Here is an 8,923-nt window from a genome sequence, read left to right on the forward strand (position 1 = left end):
AGCAGCCTAGTGGTAAGCATGCGTTAGTGATTGGTGGAGGTCCAAGGTTCGAGCTTTGACAAAGGCAATAAAATTTTTCCACCAAAACCGGTCTGTGGACAAAACCGGCCGGGTTTCCGGTTTAGCCCGGTCCAACCACCGGGCCGTTGACTAGTCAACGGTCCCGTTGCTCAAACGATCCAATTTAAGACTCGGCCCAGCCTAATGGCCGGTTCACCGGTTTGACCGGTTCGACCGCCGAGCCGGGCCGGGTTTAATAACTATGATGGTATGTATACATTTGGAATGGTTATTGGTGCTTTGACTCACTTGTGCATTTCCTTACAAGCTGCAGTAGTTATGTAATTTTATCTATATGACTAATACTAATTTGCCTATAAACACCTTACACGGGGTGATCTATGAGGTACAATCAGTTTACAGATATATACATTATGTTAGTTACTTCATTGTGTATATCTATAAAAGGTAGTGTAATGGTACGCATAAATTTGGAATGGTTAGGTGTTAAAAAAAATGTACATCATGTTAGATGTTAGTTATTTGACTATGTATACATGTAAAAGGGAGATTAGATATAGCGTAGAAAAAAATAATTACGTGAGTTGGAATGTATTTGTCTTGATAATCACGAAATATTAGCTGACTTGTGAGGGTATTTAAGTCTTTTTGGCCATGATGATGTAAGAAATGGGATCTAAATTCTGACAGGGGAGGTTTGTGATATTTTTGAAACCACAAGGGAGGAGAGTGACACTGTCAGAAACCTCAGGGGAGGTATCTGAAATTATCCCTTAAAATTAATTTGACATCACATTGTCCAATAACACATGGAGTCAAACTTAAAATCTTGAAGACATAAAAAAAAAACACAAGGTGATGCTATGTTTTGCCTGCAAGTCACAAAATTAAGGGTGTTAAGGTTTCATAAAAAAATGTTTGTCAAAGTCACAATAATTGCCAAAAAAAAAAAGCTTCACCCAAGCAACAATAGCCACCAACACCACCGCCACCTACTGACCATCAAGAGAAAAGAGAGAAAAAGATTCGAGGAGAGAGTAAGGAAGGGAAGGAGCATGAGTATGCTTACAAAAACACAAAAGGGAAAAGAGTACAAGAAGAAAGAAAGATTGGCGTCACTAAAGATGCAAACGAGTAGAGTCGAATCGACTTTGGACTTAATCGAGCCGAGCCGAGTCTCGACTTTGTTTTATCAAGTTCGAATTCGAATTTGATGAGTTCTCAATGTAACAGGTTGAGCTCGAGTTTAAAAAAATAAAAAATAATTATTTTTTAAAAAAATAAATAAAATAATAATTTTTTAACAAATAATAAAATATTAGGGATATATATGTAATTTTATTATTAAAATAATATATATATATATATAATCGAATAGACTCATGAGCTAACGAGTTTAATATGTTTGAATTACAGTTTAAGTTTGACTTAGCTTGAACTCGATGTTGATTGAATTCAACTTGAACTGCTCGCGAGCGACTCATGAACGGCTCGATTTGTTTGTAACCCTAGTCACCATGGACAGATTGTGACAGCCCCACCTCCCCCTAAGGCGAACCAGAGGGTTCGGCGGGCCGCCTGCCCAACTCTCGCCGGGACTCAGTCGTTCACTACAGTCCTCAATTAAATTACAATATAAAAATCAAATATACATCAACTGGTCCACAAATACACATCCGTCTCCAATAATTACATGAACTGTGACGACCCCACCTCCCCCTAAGGCGAACCAGAGGGTTCGGCGGGCCGCCTGCCCGGCTCTCGCCGGGACTCAGTCGATCACTACAGTCCTCAAAGATATTACAATATAAATCTCCAAAATTACATCAAATTCTCCAATAATTACATATCACAAATGCAGCAGAAACGGATTCCAATCGTGGAACGTATACTTACATCCATATCAATTTCAAATATTTATACAAGACCAACTCGTACATAAAATAGATCCAAACTTAAACTGTACACGATATAAGCCATCCAGTCATGTGGATAAGCACTCCAAGTTTTTCTTCGCCTTGAGCCCTGGGGGGGGGAAATAAAACATTTTGGGGTGTTGAGGTCTTCTGATGAAATGTAGCTGGATGTCTTAGCTATCATATGCCTTTGGAATTTCGGCATTTGCACCTGTGTAGACTGAGTTGGACGAATTACAGCATTGTGTGATTTGGGAACCTGCAATTACGGTTCTGGGTTGGTTTTCTGCATATTTGACCTAGTTGTGCTAGGATTTGGACTGAGTGACCTTCTACATTGTTGTAGCCCTGGTTCTTAGCTTCGAAACGGTGGGTCTTGGACCTCCATCCGATACTCGTAATACCTTTGGTGCCATTACCGCAAAATGACGTCAAAACTGTTTTCCTGGTTTTGAGCTTAACTTTCATTTCCGAACTTTTCCCTAGCTTGACTTGTACTAGTACTACTTGGAGCTTGCTGAATGACTATTAGATGAACTTGTTGTTGTGTGTGTACCTTTGGGACTGGCTGAGGAAATAATGAAGCCTTGATGGCTGGAAAAGTAAAGAAATTTAGGGGAAATGCTGTCCGAATTTTGAATGGGCTTGATTGCTTTGCGTTTGTGCGTTAGGGCTTAGACTTGAGTGAAGTAATGCAATATGATGGATGGTTTCTGAGCCATGGAGGTGAGTGACCCTAAACTATTTCCAAAGTACTTGTGAAATGTTTCTTGCATTAATTATTCGATTGCATATCATGCGTGCTTGCATGTGAATTCATGACATGATTTGGCTTCAATGAGTTCTGGGAAAGTCTTGTGCTGGACACCAACGTCTCCACCTTGTTTATGGTTCATGTTCATGGTTATCTGGAGCACCGATGTTGCTCCCACTTTCGTGAGTTAATGTTAAATGATCTTTGAGCGTTGGGTGTTCAAGTGCTATGATTTCACCGGCTCACGAGAGCACTAAACGTACATTTGATCTCTGAATCATGACATCATCGAAATGATCGAAATGCAACATTGTGAAATATATTTGTTTAATGATTTTCCTGGTTACTCGCTGAGCTTCTAGCTCACCCCAAAAATATTTTATTCCCCTCCACAGGGCTCAAGGCGAAGGAAGGACTTATAGTACTTGTGCACGTGATTGGATGGCCTATGTTTTGTACAATTTTGGATTTGGAATTATTTTATGTATTTGGGATTAGTTTCCGCTGCATTTGTGACATGTAATTATTGGAGACGGATGTGTATTTGTGGACCAGTTGATGTATATTTGATTTTTATATTGTAATTTAATTGAGAACTGTAGTGAACGACTGAGTCCCGGCGAGAGCTGGGCAGGCGGCCCGCCGAACCCTCTGGTTCGCCTTAGGGGGAGGTGGGGCTGTCACAGTTGGTATCAGAGTTTAGGCTTCAGATCTCTGTAGTGTATCCTAGGCTTGAAGTTTAGGATGCCGGACTGTGGGTTTGGTTTGAAGTATTAGTGATTTTTGCGGGATGTCTCGACTTGATTGGTACAAGGTAGAATGTCGAGGACGACATTCGTTTAAGGAGGGGAGATTGTGACGCCCCGAAAAAAATGAGTTTGAGAACCCGGAAATTTTCTAATTTTCTAGGGTTTATTTTTTTTAAATGCCTGTCTTTTCTACATTTTCTTGATTAGAAAAATTCCCCAGATAAAGTTTATGAGCAAAAATAGTTTTAAAATGATTTTTCTAGTATCGGTTAGTTTTTGAGAAATTAAAAGCGTATTTTGGACGTGGGACCCGCAAGTGCGGTAAATGGATTATATTTTTGACAACTTGTAGGAATTTTGTATTAAGTGATATTATTTTACAAGGTGTTAAGATATTTGTCTTGGAGAGACAAGAAGATAATCTCAAGCTTAAAGAGTGACAAGTGTCACCTTGTTATTGAAGGTTGGACTTTGACATTTGACCATCTTACTACCTTTACCAAATAAGTACCAAATTGATCCAAAATTACCTTCATTCTTCATCATCTTGGCTGAGCTTCACAAGGAGAAAAGAAAGGAAAGCTTTCATCTTACTTCTTCATTTCTTGCTCCAATCAAACAATTTAACCGATTAAACTTGGATTTGCTCCATAAAAACCTTTCTCTTGGTAGCATTAAGGTGTGTAGTGAAGTGGTTTGAGAAGCAAAGGTGCTAAGTTGGGTCTTTTCTTGGGTTTGTAAGGTAAGTGACTAAGGAACCTTTCCTTTGATCTTGATAATGTTCAATTAGTGATTGGTGGTGGTTGAATAAGTGATTTTATGGTTGATTTCCTGATTTTGGTTGAAAATGATGAAGATTTATTATTTTTGGGGATTTTTCTGTTTTCATATGGATATGATTATGGGGTCATGTATGATGATTGGAAATGATGTTTAATGACTCTAGGAAGTGGAAAAAGTGATTAATTGCAACCAATTTCTGTTTTGGACCAAAAATTGAAAAGTGAGGGTTTTGTGATGAACATTCTGTCCGAATTTTTAGGTCCTAGATAGAGGCCGAATTGGCCTTGGGTCAAAACATGAAAGTTGTAGATATTGATGTTTTAAGGGTGTCTGTAAAATTTCAGGGCATTTGGAGTAGTGTAGAATGAGATATGTCGTATTTACTATTGCTGTTCTGGGTTTCAGGATGGCCGAACTGAGCCTGTAAATGGGTTGTTTTGACTGGAATTTTTTTGGATTTGGGTGTTGAGGTCTTCTGATGAAATGTAGCTGGATGTCTTAGCTATCATATGCCTTTGGAATTTCGGCATTTGGACCTGTGTAGACTGAGTTGGACGAATTACAGCATTGTGTGATTTGGGAACCTGCAATTACGGTTCTGGGTTGGTTTTCTGCATATTTGACCTAGTTGTGCTAGGATTTGGACTGAGTGACCTTCTACATTGTTGTAGCCCTGGTTCTTAGCTTCGAAACGGTGGGTCTTGGAACTCCATCCGATACTCGTAATACCTTTGGTGCCATTACCGCAAAATGACATCAAAACTGTTTTCCTGGTTTTGAGCTTAACTTTCATTTCCGAACTTTTCCCTAGCTTGACTTGTACTAGTACTACTTGGAGCTTGCTGAATGACTATTAGATGAACTTGTTGTTGTGTGTGTACCTTTGGGACTGGCTGAGGAAATAATGAAGCCTTGATGGCTGGACAAGTAAAGAAATTTAGGGGAAATGCTGTCCGAATTTTGAATGGGCTTGATTGCTTTGCGTTTGTGCGTTAGGGCTTGGACTTGAGTGAAGTAATGCAATATGATGGATGGTTTCTGAGCCATGGAGGTGAGTGACCCTAAACTATTTCCAAAGTACTTGTGAAATGTTTCTTGCATTAATTATTCGATTGCATATCATGCGTGCTTGCATGTGAATTCATGACATGATTTGGCTTCAATGAGTTCTGGGAAAGTCTTGTGCTGGACACCAACGTCTCCACCTTGTTTATGGTTCATGTTCATGGTTATCTGGAGCACCGATGTTGCTCCCACTTTCGTGAGTTCGTGAGTTAATGTTAAATGAAATATTTGAGCGTTGGGTGTTCAAGTGCTATGATTTCACCGGCTCACGAGAGCACTAAACGTACATTTGATCTCTGAATCATGACATCATCGAAATGATCGAAATGCAACATTGTGAAATATATTTGTTTAATGATTTTCCTGGTTACTCGCTGAGCTTCTAGCTCACCCCAAAAATATTTTATTCCCCTCCACAGGGCTCAAGGCGAAGGAAGGACTTATAGTACTTGTGCACGTGATTGGATGGCCTATGTTTTGTACAATTTTGGATTTGGAATTATTTTATGTATTTGGGATTAGTTTCCGCTGCATTTGTGACATGTAATTATTGGAGACGGATGTGTATTTGTGGACCAGTTGATGTATATTTGATTTTTATATTGTAATTTAATTGAGGACTGTAGTGAACGACTGAGTCCCGGCGAGAGCTGGGCAGGCGGCCCGCCGAACCCTCTGGTTCGCCTTAGGGGGAGGTGGGGCTGTCACACAGATGGCCGTATTTTCTTTCTTTTTGGTATTTTTCTTATGTCATTTGGCGTTAAATTCGTCAATGGGGTTCATTCCCCCAAATTAGTCAGAAATGACCATTACCTACTTTTGGGTTTTTGATTGTGATTGAACCACACCCATAGAAGTATATCAAACATCATCTATGGGTATAAAGCACATTCTATACCCATGGAAGAGTAGAAAACCCACCAACCAAACGGTTGGCAAGAGCATTTATAATAAATAACAGCAAGGGAAAGTTTTGGCCATGTGTAGATTATGCAAAAATTTTGGATGGGAGAGTTTTTCCATACATATGTTCCCTCTTAAAAAATTTAATCAACTTTAATTTGTGATGCTAATTGAGAATATCAATAAAGAGTCATAGCATGTGAGAGTTTTGGACATCCATAAATTCATATTTTCGACCATGTTCAAATTATGAAAGAACTTCTTATCAAAGAATTTTTGCCATTCATAAATTCAATCTTGTAAGGAAACCAAAAGAAAATAAACTATGGAGACCTTATAGGAAGTAAAAGTAAGTCGTTGGTCATAGTTGATCTTGCAAAAAAATTTAAGCGGAAGGAAAAAAAAGAAAATAAAAGGTTAAGGGTGGAGTAAAAGATGAACGTGGACTTGGAGAAAGAAGAAAAGACGAGAGGACTGAGGTCTATGATCAATTCTAGAAAATATATTATGAAATAAAGATCTAAAGTAAAAACCATATATAAAATAATTTTAATATTTCTTATTATTGTCTTTATCATAAAAATTTTGAAATATTTTTTTTTTATAATAGATCTCAAATGCAAGGGGAGAGATGGGTTGAGTGGTATAAGAGAAGGAAGTGTAAATAAAAGGTTTCGGATTCAAAATCCCTCATTTACACTAAAAGAAAAATCTCAAATGCAATGCATAGGAATAGAGCTTTCGATTCATAATTATGGGCATAAAGATAAATATTACATTATTACAAAGATAAGGAAACCATTTGGAATAAATGTCATCGGAAAGACATTACCAGCATTCTATCCATTGTGATGCACTGATTCATAATTCAAATCAAAATAGTAATATTATTTGGTAAAAAAAATCTAAAAGTTAAAATGGTGTCAAATTTTTATCAATATGTGTTATTTTAAATAAAAACGGAGGAAAAAAAATTCTCGACCATGAAAGATAGGCAATGGTCTAATTTATCAACTTGAGAAAATTGTAAAATTGCTTAGAAAGTTGTGTTTAGTTATTGTATATTTTTGCAATTACTTATCATTTGTCTCGTTCTAGAATAATTTCTCTCTTTCATCATGTTGTACCTGAGAATTCAATATACTAAACTATTTATCAAATAAATAAGGGTTTGTCTAGGGCACCGCTATGATATATTTCAGGTGTCATATTTTTAGAAATATAAGATTAATTAGAGAAAGTAGATGAATACATGGACGGGTAGGTAAGACTAAATAGGCAAAGTATACAAATTCAAGAGAGGGTAATAATTGTTGGTATATGTATATACATGATAGGTTAGGTGAATGTTAGGTATGTTTAGGGCACTCGTTAGAAAAAACCCAATAAATAATTAGATTCTCATGGTTTTGTTAGATAATATGTTTTAATAACTATTTCGTCAGTCAATAATAAAGATTCAAGAGATATCCAAAGTAAAGCTAAAAAAATAAAAGATAACAAAAATATAAAGAGACATTTAAAAAAAGAAAAAAAGAAACTGAACATACACATTATCACCTTTCTTCTCATTTCTCAATTTGCTACCTCTCTTACCTCGTGACCGCACTCTTCCCGCTACTCTTCCTCTCGCTTTACTATACTTCACTAACCTTGCAATCCCACCTATCCCTCTCTTGTCTCTCTTGCTGCATTCCTTCCACCTTTCAACCTTACCTTTCCCCCTCCAGTCATTGTTCACAACTCGTTTCATCATTTTCACACACTTTAGGCCAAACTCAAAGGCAAAATCATGATTTATGAAAAAAATTGAGTTTGGGTCTAAATTTTATAAAAAGGGAAAATCAGTTAAAACATTTCTCACATTTTGTCAAATGAATTTTTTCATCCTTCATTTTTAAAATAATAAATTTACATCCTTTATAAAATCAAGTCGATAAAATTTAGTTCCAACCTAAGTTTATTTACCACTTTTACCCTGAATCTATCACATAACCCACACATGATCTTTTTTTGTAGGGAAGAGGGGGTATAAAGGTTAAATCTCATTTGTAGTTAAACAAATGACCCCTAAAAAATTGGATTTAACTTGAATTATATTTATTTTTCTCCTAAAACGTGGGATCTGAAATAATTTATATTCATCTTTGTTACTAAAAAGTGAGATTTGAACTTTTTGTACATAAAAATTGAGTACATGGGGTTCACATGGTAATTTCAAACTAAAAAGTAGTCGAAAATTAAGATTAGGACAAAATTTTGCTAACTTGAATTTGTAAGGTAAAATTAACATTTTAAAAGTGAAGAATAAAAAAATTTATTTGACGAAATGTGAAGGATATTTTGAACAATTTTTCCTTTATAAAATTCTATGATAGTTAGAGTTTGTTAATAATGGCCATTTGTAAATGTTTGCTAAAAATTTCTAAAACTAATCTCAAATTGACCATCCAAAGGCATTCTTATTTAAGTTCAAATTGGCAAGTTAGTTTACTCTAGTTAAGAGTATTGTGTTGGAGATACTCTAAAAATAAGCATTATGGGCATGTAATCTCATTAAAAAAATGTACGATACTCTAAAAAAAACATTATGAGAATGTAATATCATTACAAAAATGTAAGAAAAAAAGTGAAAGGAAAAAAAGAAACAAACCAAAAAGGTTGACTAATAAAAGGAAGATAGAGAACATAGAAATGGCTGAATTATGATTGTATAATTACTTTAGAACTTG

Source organism: Coffea eugenioides, chromosome 10 (genome assembly GCF_003713205.1).
Source record: "Coffea eugenioides isolate CCC68of chromosome 10, Ceug_1.0, whole genome shotgun sequence".
Classification (NCBI taxonomy): domain Eukaryota; kingdom Viridiplantae; phylum Streptophyta; class Magnoliopsida; order Gentianales; family Rubiaceae; genus Coffea; species Coffea eugenioides.